We start from the raw sequence: 17,266 nt of genomic DNA, 5'->3' as shown, positions 1-17,266 counted from the left end.
AGACGTGGTCATATTCTATTAAAATATTTGCCTTTTCGCACTCATGGATGTTATATATTTGAAACATTTATTATTTATCATTTATTTTTTAACATATCACTCTTAGTTTGTAATTTTGCATTGAAAACACACTGTTTTTGTATTTGTTAGTTGGTATTATTAAAAATGTCTTACAAGTGATCCCACCAAAAAAAAACTTTGATTTAAACTTTTATTTTAGTTACTTTCAAGAATAAATTTTGGTACAAAATAATTGTATTTTCTTTAAATAGTAAAAATAATAAAAAATATAAAAAGATTGGAAGTCTTTTCTATCTTCTTCAACATCATTTTCTATGTTTTTGGTTTAGATCAATTAGAGGGATAAAATAATTTAATAGTATATTTGTTTATTGGGGTCCAATGTAGCAATGGGGAGAAATGAGAGCTGGAATGAGAAATTATTTGAAAACATATTTGTTTCCAGCCAAAGGCAAGAGTTGGTTACTAGTAAAGACACTAGGGATGATAATAGGGCGGTTTAAGGCGGGGAATGTATCTATTATTTTTGTATCGTTTTAATTTTGGGGATTTTTTTAATACCATTCCCGTTCCGTTCTGTTTTTTTCGGTTTCGGGGAATCCCGCGGAACACCGTTAATAATTTTTTTTTAAAAAAATAAATAAATATTATACAATAAAATTATTTAAACGAATTTTTTAATATAATATATATTGTAATATATTAAAAAATATTATTATAAAGAAATAATCTTACTATTCTTATAAAATATAGTAAATAAATAAATATATTAGAAATTTAATATATTTAATTATGTTTATAGTGTTCGGGGAAGAATTGGGTGAAATTATGGCGGGTCGGGGCGGGGGACACAAATACCATCCCCGTTCGATTTCGGGGAAAAACCGTCACAAACATGACAATTCAGTTCGGTTTTCGTGGAGCGGTTTTAAATTGTCCTCCCTAAAAGATAAACAATTGAGAATTCAATTCAATGTTCATTATGCAAAAGGTTGTTTTTTAAATAAAATTGTTATTTATTTTTAAGTTTTTATATTTTAATTAATTTATTATATAATTTTATTATTAAAATATAATATTTAAAATTAATCATATAATAATGATTATATTATTAATTATTAGTTATTTTAATTATTATTAAAATTTTATTTTGTTAACTATATTTTATTTTAAATATTTTTTATATATTATTTAAATAATTAAAATAATTTCTTTCAATAAATAAATTAAAAAGTTTATTATTATTTTAATTATAAGAGAATATATATATATATATATATATATATAATGAGTAATGATATATACAGCACCCTTATACAACACTTATCTCATTTGGCAAGAAAGAGAAAATATTTTTTTTTCTATTGTATTTTTTTTAAGATATATTTTCTCTTTTTGCTAAATGAGGTACGTAAGAGCTGTATAAAGGTGTTGTATATATCATTACTCATATATAATATTATAATTATAATTATAATTATAATGATGAAGGGAACATGAGAAAGTGGACATCATTGAAGAGAAAGTGAATCACACGGGAATGAGATTTATTCATTCTAATTTAGAGAGAAATGAATGATTTATAAGTATTCGGTAATCAAATCAATATGCTAGAATAAAACTCATCAATCAAACACCTCAATTAATTCTCTTTCCTATTCCTAAGTACAAAAATCACGTAACAAGCATCCCCTAAGTCCGTGAGAGTGGTAGTATAAAAAACAAAAGGCTTAAATACCATTTGAGGCTCGAACTTGAGACAATTTGACCATATGGGACTTGATCTTTCAAATGATCCATATGGGTCGAACGTTCACATATTTAACCATTTGAGGCTTCGTTTCAAACAGACATAATGTCCGTCAATATTTTACAGCGTGTTTTTTTAACATGCCACATAAATCATTAATTTCCACCTATTAAAATAAATAAATAAAATTAAAAACCCCCAATATCGTTTTCTCTCACTTATCATCTTCATCATCTAGATTTTCTTCATCTCATCAATGTTGTTGTGATTCTCACTTATCATCTTCATCTAGCCTTGCCGGAGTTCATCGAAGCCTTGGTCAGAGTTCATCGAAGCTTGGGCGTTGTTCATCGAAGTCTTGGTCGGAGTTCATTTCGACTAACTAACCGATCGATTGACTAACTGAAAGGTATGTTTTGTTATTAAGGTTGAGAGCAGCTATAAACCATTATTTTTTCATTGTTATTAGTCTACCTTAATAAGATGACAACTGTTAAAATTTCAAAACAAGTGATTAATATTAATGTATGACTTCCTTTCTTTACGCATACATATATAATATAAGACATCACTTCTTCATTGGGTGTTCTCTAGGACCGAATATTGTTGATCCAATTCTCACATTGGTGTTGCCCATTTTATTTATCCACGTGATCAATTACCCAATTTCAATAGGTCTAACTTTCATTGTTTGTATTTTCCATATATTGATTACTTATTTTTATCTATGTTCTCTTATTAATTTTGATAATTACAATATCAGTTTGTGGTAAAGGAATGCGAAATGCCGATGTTTCGGGGAGAAGGCTCCAATAGTGGTAAAACAATCCTTAGTCCTGAGAAACTGTCTCAAAATCCAGAATGGTATACATTTCTAACTTTTATTTACATTATTAAAATATACATTTTGGTTGTTTCATAATTGTTTTTTTTAGATTTGTTCGATTTTATCATTATGGTAAAGAACATCTCATGCCAATAAGAGATTTAGATAGATTTTTCTTCTGGGATGTTATGGATTTTGCAATTTCATTAGGATATAAAAGAAAAGACCAATTGCGGTTATGGTATCGTCCACCAAACAAGCCTTTATTGCCATTTATTAATGATAAAGATTTGTTAGATATCTTAAAAATATTTGAGACATCTCTTGAGATTGACATTCATCTTGAGGTAAGAGATGATCATCTAATGCAAATGGATGAAATTCAATCTAGTAGTGCACCCATACCATTACAAGTTGAAGAGGTACATCTGATAGAAGACGTAGAGCAAAAGTGGTAGATGATGAAGAGGTAGATCATGCAGAATACTTTGAAGAAGATTTTGATATTGAAACAAGCATTGAAGATGTTCCATTTCAATATAATACTGAAGATTTTCCAATCCAATCTAATGTTGATGATGAATGTGAGGTTCAAAGTGGGGACGAAGAAAATGACACTACATATGAAGAGGAAGTTGATATAGAAGATGAAGATGGTGATGAGCTAGAAGATGAAGTTGAAGATGAACTTTCTGAATATTTTGAAGAAAGTGACCTGGGTAGTTATAAATGGAGTGGTAGTGAAGAAAGTGATTTTGAGGGGATTGATGATGATGTAATATCTCATCAAATAAAGAGACGACCAAGCTCAAATGTATCATTCAAGCCTTCCGTTGAGGGTGCAGGGAGGTTTGTTGTAGGTATGGTGTTTGAAACCAAGAAAATGATCAAAGATGCTATAACACAATATTCTTGTGATTGCAGAGTTAGTTTAAAATGGCTTAAACAAGACTATTACAAAATGAGGGTAAAGTGTACCAAAGAAGGATGCTCTTGGTATTTTTTTGCAAGCAAGGATAATACTAAAAAGAATTGGATTGTAAAGAAATATCATACCGAACATCGTTGTTATTCTGATAATAGAAACAAGTTGGTCTCCGCAAGGTACATTACGATAAAATTCCGCAATAGAATATTAACACAAAGAGACATTTCTACCAAAATCTTGTAGCAACTTTGTAGGGAGAAATTAAATTGTGATGTCACTCGTGTATTGATGAATAAAGCAAAAAGACTAGTTTTGGCCGAGGTTGAATGTGACATCGAAAAAGACTTTAGGGAATTATGGAATTATTTGGAGGAACTGAATTCAAGAAATAATGGTACATTTATTCTAAAAACTATCATAGATGAAACTACGGGTGAAATAAAATTTCATAGAATGTATGTGTTCTTTGAGGCATGTAAGAATGGTTGGAAAAAAGGTTGTAGACCCATTATTGGCGTTGATGGTTGTTTTTTGAAGACTGTGTGCTAAGGAGAACTACTTTCTATGGTTGGTCGAGATGCAAATGATCACATGTTCCCGATAGCATGGGCTGTGGTGAAAGGAGAGAACCGAACAAGTTGGGAATAGTTCTTTAAACTCCTGATTGAGGATCTTCATTTAGAAGAAGGAGATAACATTAGCATAATTCCTGACATGCAAAAGGTATGTTCTTAGTATTTATTTCTATTAGTGGTATACATCTTGGTATATTTTCTTGTAATATGACATTAATTTTATTGAATATTTAGGGACTCATAAGAGATGTTGCTGAATTATTACCAAATGCAGAACATAGATTTTGTTGTCTCCATTGGTATACAAATTGGGCTAGAGAAGGAAACATGAGGGAAGACATAAAGTTGTTGTTTTGGAGGTGTGCTAGATCTACATATCCAGAACAATTTGATGCAAATTTGAAAGTACTCAAACATACCAAACAAGGAACCGGTACTTCTGTGATTCAAATTACCGAGAAGAGATGGTAAAAAGCATACCTAAAAGAGTATTCGAAGTGTGACATGATAGACAATAATATTTGTGAAACTTTTAATTCATGGATATTATCAAGTAGGTCTATGTCTATCATTAACATGTTGGAACACATTCGATTGATGATAATGAGAATGGTTGGTCGACTAAGGAAAGAACTAGAGATGAATTGGATTGGAGACGTTTCTTCAGTGGCAATGAAGAGGTTGGAACTTGCAAAAACAAGATATCATAGATGCACATTGGACTTTAACGGGGAATTTGGTTATGAGATAACTGAGGGAAGACACAGGCATTCCATAGACATTAGAGAAAGAAGTTGTACGTGTAGATTATGGAAAATCACAAGTATACTTTTATTTTATTCTTTCGAATATTTTTAGTATAACTAGTAGTTTAATAATTTTTTCAAATCATAGGTATACCTTGTGCACATGGTGTTTGTGCCATTTATCATTTCGGTGGACATCTTGAAGATTATATCTCAAAATGGTATAAACGAGTAGCATTCAAGAAGGCTTATGGAAAGGTAATTAAACAGTTGAAGGAAAGAGAATTTTGGAAACCTCAATGTGACGGAATACCTTTGATTCAACCCCCAAATGTTCAAAGGAAAAGGGGTAGGAAAAGATTAATAGAAGAAGAGGTATTGAGGAAACAAAAGCAAGTGGACTTAGAAGGAGAGTTGGTCGAATCATGGTATGCAGTAAATGCGGTCAAAAAGGACACAATAAAAGGAGTTGTAAAGAAATTACAATCGGTGGAATTGCTTCTCAACCTCCAATAAGAGGTATATTTTTCTTTTCTTTCAAATATGTTTGGTATTATTAGTAATATGACTTCAATTTTATTAGTAGTTTGATTAATACATTTTCTTGCAGAATCCGAAACTATAGGCGATCCAAGTGAAGGTCCAACACTTAGTACAAGTGAACCTCGAGTATCTCCACATCTTGAACATCGAGTACCTCCACGTCCTACCCTTCGAGCACCTTTATGTCCCGCACCTCGAGTACCTCCATGTTCTGCACCTCGAGAACCAACAACTTCACGCAACTCATCATCAAGTGTAGTCAAGGTCGGTGCTACATAACCAGGCCATAGACTTAAGCCACCAGGTCTTATGTTCACGGGAAAATCTGCCATAACTAGTCAAAAAAATCAAGAGATAGTTGTAAGGAAAAAGATAAACTTTAGAAAATCTCAAGGGAGCAATTCATCTCAAGGGAGCAATCCATCTCAAGGGGAGCAATATTAGATTAGTACTAATGTTATTTAAGAAGTAGTAATGTTAAGTATTTACCACTTTTTGAATTTGGAACCTATAAGGAAGTAGTAAATTTGTAATGAAATTGCCTAAATTATCTCTGAATGTTGGTGTGTTTGTTTGCATGAAATATAAGGATTGGTATTTTTTGTCATGAATGAATACATGAATATTTGCTTTCTTTTATATAAAGAAATAACTTGTTTGTTTGTTTGAATGGTCTGTTTTATATGAATACATAATTTGTGTCTGTTTGCTCTGTTTTATATAAGAAATACAGCTCTGTTTTATATAAATGTTTGTCTAAATGAATACATATTTGATTTGTTCTATATAAGAAAAATATGTTATGTTTGTCACAGCCCTTCCTATACTATGTTTTCTTTCACAAAATTACAAATATTATAACAACTAATGTATACTCAAATAAACACATTTCCTATATTATGTTTTCTTTCACAGAATTACAAATATTTTAACAATTAATGTATACTCAAATAAACATAAGCATAATCAGATTTCTTGTAATAATATGGCTTAAAATAATTACATAATATACAAATTAAAGACAATCACTGCAACAAATATTATGCAAATCTTTACAACTAATTGTTGAATTTTCTTTGACATAGATTTTGTTGTTTCAAGCTTCAACTTCATTATTTCAAACTCTTCTTCTAATTGTTGAAGTTTTTCCGACTTCTTATTCAAAAACATTTGGAGATTGTTATGTAGGGATTTCAACTCTTTCAATTCTCGAAAAAGTTCAAGAGTTCGTCTAGTTAAACGATCATCCAACCACTCGAAGAAACGACAAACTCCTCCATTCTGTAAAAAATATAAATACTATATTATGTTTAAATTACAGATTCAACATATATACTTTAGGAGGAAATTAATTACCTTATAATTTGGACAACTTATAAATCTTCTACCAAGATTTGGTGTTTCTTTGAAGGATGTCCAAATTAGACAAATTTCACCACATCGACAATAAATATTAGATAAACCAATATAAGAACCTTGACAACCATACATAACCAAAAAATTTCAATCTGGAAAAAAAATTAACCAAATCATCCAATAGAAGAAATTTGAGAACTGAAATAAACCCTAAACCGGTTCAGGAGTGACTTTAAAAGAAAAGGTGAGGATAGAGCATAACAAATGAAACATAACAAACCATTCCTTTCAACTATGTGCAAAATCATACATTTCAGTCGGTTGTATAGTTAGTCGAGATGAACAACGCCCAAGCTTCGATGAACTTCGGCCAAAGCTTCGGTGAACTTCGGCCAAGGCTTCGATGAACTCCGGCCAAGGCTAGATGAAGAACTTGCCCAAGCTTTGATGATGAGTGAGAATTACAACAACATTGATGAGAATAGATGATGAAGATGATAAGTGAGAGAAAACAATACTGGGTTTTTTTAATTTAGGGTTTTTTTGTATTTATTTTTTATTTATTTTAATAGGTGGAAATTAATGATTTATGTGGCATGTTAAAAAAAACACGCTGTAAAATATTGAAGAATGTTATGTCCGTTTGAAACGAAGCCTCAAACGGTTAAATATGTGAAAGTTCGACCCCATATGAATCATTTGAAAGTTCGAGTCCCATATGGTCAAATAATCTCAAGTTCGAGCCTCAAATGGTATTTAAGAATGACAATGATCATGGTAGTTGCGAATTTGAGGAATGAAAGGCCTATGATTAAACCCTATGTCGATTGGTAATAGGTTTACCGATGAATAAGAGACTGATAACATTGGAATTGGTAGTTAGTTTGTCACGGGACAAGAGATCGATTCATGTCGGTGGTTGGCTTGCCGAGAAATAAGAGATGCGTGTGAAAGTGTGATTGAGATTGGTGGTTGGTGGTTAGTTTGTCAAGAGATAAGAGGAATGTGAAAGTGTGATATCATGAGATGGAGAGGTTCATTGGGATTGGTGGTTGGTTTGACGAGAGATAAGAGGTGTGTCAAATGAAGTCACGAAATTAGAAGTTAATTGTGTTTGGTAGTTGGTTTGTCAATGAATTATAAGCATGTGAAAGTATGAGGTCACGAGATTAGAGGTCAATGGTATTAGTGTCTGGTTTGCTAAGGGGATAAAAGGCCGATAAGATTGATATTAGTGGTTGGTTTGCTAAAGGATAAGAGACCGGTAACAAAGTATCGTAAGATTACAAGATTAAAGGTCGATTGTGATTGATAATTAAACATATATGTGAATGAGATGTTGATTGATCGAAGTGTGAAGTCAATTGAGATTTAGTGGTTGGTTTGGCGAGGAAAAAGAGACGCGTGGAAGTGTGTGAGGTCACAATATTAGTAATAGTTATCCATTTAGAAAAATAATATTGGTGGTTAAATGTGTGATTGAGAATGTTGGTTGATCGAAGTGTAAGAGTGAGTTCACGAGATGAGAAGTCAATAGGATTGATGGTTGATTTGCCGAAGTGAGGATAAAGAGGTCGCGATAATGATATAAGATGGTTGAGGTAAAAAATACTTGAAGTAAGTTCACGAGAATAGTAGTGAGATGTTCATTGGAGAACAAAAAATATTTGTCGTTAAATATATCAATTAATTTATTGGTTTACCAAAAAAGTGAGGATAAAGAGGTTAGTGAAATGAGATGATTGATTGACCGAATTGTAAAAGTGAGTTCACGAGATGAGAGGTCAATATGATTGGTGGTTGATTTATTGAAGGGAGGGTAAAGAGGTCGCGGTAATGATATAGGATGGTTGAGGTACAAAATACTCGAAGTAAGGTCACAAAATTAGTAGTGAAATATTCATTGGAGAACAAAAAATATTTGTCGTTAAATATATGAATGAATTTGTTGGTTTATCAAAGAAGTGAGGGTAAAGAGGTTAGTCATATGATGAGATGGTCGATTTGCTAAAAATTATGGTAAAAGATGTTGGTATTATTGAGACGGTTGAATGAAAAAAAAGTGAGGTTACGAGATTACTAATATGAGAGGTTTATTGGATAAGAAAGAATATGGTTGATTAACTGAGAAATGAGGGTAAAAAGTCGAAAAAGAAGAGGTCGGTACTGATGAAAAAAAGTTAAATAAAGTCTTTTTATCAAATTTGTTATCATTTTTTATGAATAACGAAAACAATGATGAATGAGAAGAGGAAAACAATTATTATGTTGTCTCAACCATTGAAGCACCATCATGTTCAGACCATAAATGTTGACCACAAAGAGGATAATGAAGACGACGACGACCACAAAAAGGTGATTATTGTTTATTTCTATTTTCTAAATGTGTTTTTTATTTATGGCATTATGCTAATTAAGATAATGATTGATCAAAATACCTAAAATGAGTTTGTTAGTGCATAATGTTCAAAATGAGGTTATGTGATGGTGGTATATGTGAGTATGAATTTGAGGGATTAAAGGGATGATCAGTCAAAATGTCAAAAATGAGTTTGTTAGTACATAATGTTCAAAATGAAGTTATGTGATGGTGGTATATGTGTGTGTGAATTTGAGTAATTAAGAGAATGATCAATCAAAATGCCTAAAATAATGGTATAATGTGACCAATAATTGCTAATTAGTTGGATATTATGCTGAATATTCATATAAACTAGAATGGTTAATATATAATTAATTTTTATATTAATTTTATTTGTCTCCCTTTTATATTAATTTTTAAAATTTTATTTTTATTAGGTTAAAATATTTTTTTTTTCATATTTATTAGATAAGACATTATATATATATTTTAAAATTTTTAATCTTATATTTTGTTTTCTTTCCTTAAATTATTTTAATAAATAATTATATATATATATATATATATATATATATATATATATATATATATATATATATATATATATATATATATATATATATATATATATATCAATAATTCTATTTGTATTAATAATTTTATACTATATAATTAAACATTAAATTTTAAAAATATTCTTACCTCTATAATTAAAATTTTCAAATAATTATTTAAAAAAATATTTTTTATATATTCAAGTTTTATTCCTTGATATAAACATACACAAAATTATAAATTGAATTCAATAATCACAAACGGTGTAATGATAATGATACGTGTGATTGTAAATTTGAAGGACTAAGAGAATAGTCAAATTTTAGAAGGGATGTGTGCGAATTTGAGGAATTAAGAGATTGGTGGTTTGAATTGAATTAAATGCACAATATGAGGGTATAATGTGATCGATAATAACGATTTAGTTGGAGAAAAATGTTCAAAGTGAATGTATATGTTAGTCGTTAATGAGATGAAACAAAATGTTTAATATATGGGTAGAAGATAGTCACAATGTAACAAAAAAAAATAATAATTAATTTGTAAATAAATTTTTTTTTTTTGAATGTTTTCATTTGGGTATTTTTTAGGTTTGACTGTTCAAGATCCTTGAAGCAAATTGTATCAAGAAATCTACAGAATTTGAGTGTTTTCTTTCTTGGGTATTTTTTTTTTGTTTTTTTAAGTGATGTAAAACTGGTGGGATGTTGTTTGGAGAATTTCTTAGAAATGGATTGATATTTTTTTTTATCATATTATACATCTATCAAAGCTTTTATTTTTTTGGTTATTTGCTCAATTTTAAAAATTGAATGATTATGTATACAAAAGTGTATTTTTTTTTATTAACTTTTAATGTTAGAGAAATATTAAGAGTTTCGTGTTCCAAATCTTGATTTGATGTCTAATTATTTTCTTAAAAATAGCTATGATTTTCTAAATTTAAATAAAAATAAAGTAGTTTATTTTTGTTATGTCATATATTTTTAAGATTAATTATATATTAACCATTCTAATTTATATGAATATTCTACTGAGATAGCTTCTTCATTTTGCTTTATAATATATATATATATATATATATATATATATATATATATATATATATATATATATATATATATATATATATATATATATATATATATATAATTTGTCTTTTCACTTAATTGAAGGATTGTTTATTAAATAATGTAAGGGTGTGTTTGATGAGAACTAAAATTGGAATTAATATTGAAATTCTAATTCTAATTCTACATTAAATTATAATTCAATTACTATGTTTGGAAATATTATAGAATTATAATTCCAATTCCTATGTTTGGAAAAATGATAGAATTGTAATTAAATTCCAATTTCTATATTTGTAAAATAAAATTTCAGTTCAAAATGTTAACTTCTTAAATATGTTTTTATGATTTTGGCACGTTTAATACATTTTTGACATGTTTAACATATTTAACACGTTTTTGATATGTTTAACACATTTAATACGTTGTTTTACACGTTTAACATGTTTTTGGCACGTTTAAACACGTTTTTGACATGTTTAACACGTTTCACACTTAAAACACATTTTCACACGTTTAACATGTTTTTCACGTTTTTGGTATGTTTAACACATTTTTAACATTTTAATACGTTTAACATGTTTTTCACACGTTTTTGACAAGTTTAACATATTTTCACACGTTTTGACAAGTTTAACACGTTTTTCATGTTTTGGCACATTTTTGACATGTTTAACACGTTTTTCACACGTTTAACATATTTTTCACGTTTTTGCACGTTAAACACGTTTTACTCATTTTTTACACGTTTAACCACTACAACAAAAATGACTTTCGGCGACGTTTAAAAAGACTTCTGCCAACCTTTAAAAGCGTCGTAAAAAACATTACCGACACTTATTCTTGCGTCGCCAAAAGCAGGGTGGGCGCAAGTTTTTACCACGCTTATTTAAGCGTCGGTACAAGCGTTGCCGAAAGTTGAAAATTTTAACGACGCTTATTTAAGCGTTGGCAAAATTAAGAAACGTCGCTAAAAGTCTATTTTATTTTTAAACTATTTATTTAAAATTTGTTTTTTTCTATTTTCATTTTAGTTGTTATTTTTTTATCTCTACTATTATCACATTTGCTTTTCATCTCTCAAGTACCTGATGAACATAACCCCTTAACCCTTAGGGTGATCCCATATTCCAACACATTATAACCTTAAAAGCACTTCAGTAACTAATGAACTCTCTCATATTTTATATATCAAAAACTTCTTCTTTTTCTCTGATGTGGGATAAATGTCATATTAACACTTCAGAAACTAATGAACTCTCTCATATTTTATTTTTAATTTAATTAAATTTAAATAATAATTAAATAAAAGACATATATTAATAATACTATAAAAAGTTTAAAAATTATGTTATATAAAAAATATTAATTAAATTTTAATGTTAACAAAATTTTAAGTCAAATTTAATTTTAAAAAAATTAAAAAAATATATTTACAAAGTTTAAAAATAAAACATAAAAATTATTAAAATTTAGAATATTTAAATTATAAGGTTTTAACAAAGTTACAAAGTTGGTATATAAAAAAAATAAAGGTGGTGGTAGATATAAAGGTTGGCAAAAAAAATTTCTTTTAATTTTTACCCACGCTTAATATGGGTTGGCATATAAGGGTCGCTGAAAGTATGTTTTGTTGTAGTGAACACGTTTTTTCACGTTTTGACACGTTTTGACACGTTTTTCACGTTTAACATGTTTTTCACACGTTTTTCACATTTTTCGCACATATAATACTTTTTGATATTTTAAATACATTTAACATATTTTTCACACGTTTTGATAAGATTAACACGTTTTCACGTTTTTGGCACGTTTAACACGTTTAACATTTTCACATGTTTAACACATATTTGGCACATTTTACACATTTTTGGCATGTCTTACACATTTTTGGCATGTTTACTACTTTTTAACACGTTTTGGGTACGTTTCACACATTTTGATAAGTTTAACATATTTTTGGCACGTTTAACACATTTTCACGTTTTGAGCATGTTTAACACATTTTAAACATGTCACAAGTGTGCTAAACGAGCAAAAATGTATTAAACATGTCAAAATGCGGTAAATGTGCCAAAATTTATCAAACGTGTTAAACGTGCCAAAAATGTGTTAAACATATCAAAACATGTTAAACGTGCCAAAAATGTGAAAACGTGTCAAAAACGTGTTTAACGTGCCAAAAACATGATAAACGTGTTTAATGTGTTAAAAACGTGTTAAACGTGTCAAAAACATAAAAACGTGTTAAACATATCAAAAATGTGTTAAACATGCCAAATAAGTGAAAAACTTGTTAAACGTGCCAAAACATGAAAAACGTGTTAAATATGTCAAAAACGTGTTAAATGTGTTAAAAATGTGTCAAAAACATAAAATAACATGTGAAACGTGTCAACAACGTATTAAACGTGTTTAATATGTTAATAACGTTTTAAACGTGTTAAAAACATGAAAATGTGTCAAAATGTGTTAAACGAGCCAAATATGTGAAAAACTTGTTAAACGTGCCAAAACGTGAAAAACGTGTTAAACGTGTCAAAAATATGATAAACGTGTTTAATATGTTAAAAACGTATTAAATGTGTTAAAAACGTGAAAACGCGTTAAACGTGTTAAAACGTGTTAAACGTGCTAAATATGTGAAAAACTTGTTAAACGTGCCAAAACGTGCAAAATGTGTCAAACTGTGAAAAACGTGTTAAACACATGAAAATCGTGTTAAACGTGTTAAAAATGTGTTAAACGTGTCAAGGACGTGAAAAACGTGTTAAACGTGTCAAAAACGTGTTAAACACATGAAAATCGTGTTAAACGTGTTAAAAATGTGTTAAACGTGTCAAGGACGTGAAAAACGTGTTAAATGTGTCAAAAACGTCTTAAACGTGCCAAAAACGCGTTAAACGTGCCAAAAACGTGTTAAACGTGCCAAAAACATGAAAACGTGTGAAAAACGTATTAAACGTGTTAAAAACGTGTTTAATGTGTGAAAAATGTGTTAAACATGTCAAAAACGTGAAAAACGTGTTAATTTGGAATTACAATTCCGACCTAAAAATATTGGAATTGAGAACTCTCAAATTACACTATATTGAATTTCATTGGAATTCTAATTCCAATTCCAATTCCTAATATTAAAGTGTCTAACAAACATAAGAATTAGAATTGGACCCTCCAATTCCAATTCCAATTCCAATTCCAATTCCAATTCCAATTCCAATTCCAATTCCAGGGTTATCAAATACACCCTAAAAGAATTTGTATCAAATGTGTTTTTGTAATTTTTAATCCAACTATTTAAATTTATTTTAAATAAAATTAAGCAATTTAAAATTTTTCTCATCAAATAAAAAAATTTGAATTGTAATTTAAAAACAAAACATTTTATTAATTTATCAACTATAATAACACGGTATGGTATTTTAATATCATTAATTATGATCTTATGCAATTGCACGAGTAATGATATAAAAACCGAGAAAAAAAATACGGTTAAAATTTGATAGCATTTTTAATTTATTCTCATATATATATTCAAATTAACCATATTTCTCGGACACTTTAAAAATTAAGCATTATTATTATTATATATATATAAATTAGATAGTTAAAAAGTTGAACTTATATTGTTATATCATCGACAATTTGTTAATTTTAAAATATAAAGATTTATCAGCCTAGTTAGTTAAAGGGTTGAAACATACCTATGTAGTTTTTTATTTTATTTTTAATCGTTTTAAGTTTATGGACCGATTAACCCACAATTCGACTCAAATATACATTTACTCTCACATATATATTCATATTAATCACCGAACTCGACCCAACACTTTAAAAATTAAACATCATTTATATATATATATATATATGAAAGAGACGTGGTCATATTCTGTTAAAACATTTGTCTTTCCGCATCTACATAGATGTTGATATATTTGAAACATTTAGTATTTATGAAGAACTATATTGAAAATAAATTAAGATAGGTTTGAACGAGTAAAATATATAAAATTCAATTTTAATTTATATGTTTAAAAAAAGAATTTAATAAATACAATTTTAATATATATTATTAGAAAATTAGTTTAACTTAGCTTAGGTTTCAAAATTTTATTTTGGGTCCGATTTTCATTAAGAAAAAAAAATCAGTTTACCATGTTAATTTTCTAACTTAAAAAAATGTTCTATTCGACATTTTAATTTTCTAAATTAAAATAAAAATAAAACATTTGTTCAAAATTTTAATTTAATAAATAATATATATAGATAGAGATTCAATATGTTCATTTACTAAAATTAAGAAATATATATCTATTTAACCTTTTAAAATTCTAAAATATTAAAAAATAAATCTGGTAAACATGTTTATCATATTATAAATGATAAAATAATAAAATATTTTCTTTGAAAAAATATAGAAAAAAATTACAATTTCAAACTAAAATAAATGAAATTGAGAATTATTAAATTACATTGTTTTAAATTCTAAAATTTTAGTTACAATTTCTAATTCTTAATATTTTATCAAATTTAAGAATTGAAATTAGACCATAATTTTAATTCCATAGTTATAAAACACATCTTGAAAAGGGATTTGAATATCAATCATTTACTTTTTTAACATATCACACTTAGTTTGTAATTTTGTATTGAAAACACACTGTGTTTGTATTTGTTAGTTGGTATTATTGAAAATGTCTTACAAGTGATCCAACAAAAAAAAACTTTGATTTAAAGTTTTATTTTAGTTTTCAAGAATAAATTTTGGTACAAAATAATTGTATTTTTTTTTTAAATAATAATAATAAAATAATAAAAAATATAAAAAGAGTGGAAGTCTTTTCTATCTTCTTCAACATCATTCTCTATGTTTTTGGTCTAGATCAATTAGAGGGATAAAACAATTTAATAGTATATTTGTTTATTGGGGTCCAATGTAGCAGGGGGAGAAATGAGATAGCATCTTGCTGGAATGAGAAATCAATTGAAAACATATTTGTTTCAAGCCAAAGGCAAGAGTTAGTTATTAGTAAAGAGAGACAATTGAGAATTCAATTCAATGTTCATTATGCAAAAGGTTGTTTTTTATATAAAATTGTTGTTTTATTTTTAAGTTTGTATATTTTAATTAATTTATTATAATTTTGATATTAAAATATAATATTTAAAAGTAATTATATAAAAATGATTATATTATTATTAGTTATTGTAATTGTTATTAAAATTTTATTTTGTTATATTTTATTTTAAATATTTTTTATAAATTATTTAAATAATTAAAATAATTTCTTTCAATATTTTAATTATAAGAATATATATAAATATATAATATTATAATTATAATTATGAGGGGAACATGAGAAAGTGATCATTGAAGAGAAAATACATCACACTGGAATAAGATTTATTCATTATAATTTAGAGAGAAATGAATCATTTATGAGTATACAGTAATCTGGAATCAAACTCATCAATCAAACACCTCAATTTATTCTCTTTTCCATTCCTAATTACAAAAATCACGTAACAAGCATCCCCTAAGTCTGTGAGAGTGGTAGTATAAAAAATAAAATGACAATGATCATGGTAATTGCGAATTTGAGGAATGAAAGGACTATGATTAAACCCTATGTCGATTGGTAATTAGTTTACCGATGAATAAGAGACCGGTAACATTGGAATTGGTAGTTAGTTTGTCATGGGACAAGAGGTCGATTCATGTCGGTGGTTGGCTTGCCGAGAAATAAGGGAGGCGTGTGAAAGTGTGATTGAGAATGGTGGTTGGTTTGTCGAGAGATAAGAGGAATATGAAAGTGTGATATCATGAGATGGAGAGGTTCATTGGGATTGATGGTTGGTTTGACGAGAGATAAGAGGTGTGTGAAAGTAATGAAGTCTCGAGATTAGAAGTTAATTGTGTTTGGTAGTTGGTTTGTCGATGAATTATAAGCATGTGAAAGTATGAGGTCACAAGATTAGAGGTCGATGGGATTAGTGTCTGGTTTGCTAAGGGGATAAGAGGTCGATAAGATTGAGATTAGTGGTTGGTTTTCTAAAGGATTAGAGACCGGTAACAAAGTATCGTAAGATTATGAGATTAAAGGTCGATTGAGATGGATAGTTAAACATATATGTGAATGAGATGTTGATTGACCGAAGTGTGAAGTCAATTGATATTTAGTGGTTGGTTTGGCAAGGAAAAAGAGACGTGTGAAAGTGTGTGAGGTCACAATATTAGTAATAGTTATCCATTTAGAAAAATAATATTGGTGGTTAAATGTGTGATTGAGAAGGTTAGTTGATCGAAAAGTAAGAGTAAGTTCAAGAGATGAGAGTCAATAGGATTGGTGGTTGATTTGCCGAAGTGAGGGTAAAGAGGTCACGATAATGATATAAGATGGTTGAGGTACAAAATACTTGAAGTAAGGTCACGAGATTAGTAGTGAGTTGTTCATTGGAGAACAAAAAATATTTTTCTTTAAATATATGAATTAATTTGTTGGTTTACCAAAAAAGTGAGGATAAAGATGTTAG

The sequence above is a fragment of the Impatiens glandulifera genome, chromosome 4, assembly GCF_907164915.1.
Source record: "Impatiens glandulifera chromosome 4, dImpGla2.1, whole genome shotgun sequence".
Taxonomy (NCBI): domain Eukaryota; kingdom Viridiplantae; phylum Streptophyta; class Magnoliopsida; order Ericales; family Balsaminaceae; genus Impatiens; species Impatiens glandulifera.
This window is presented reverse-complemented; position numbering follows the sequence as displayed.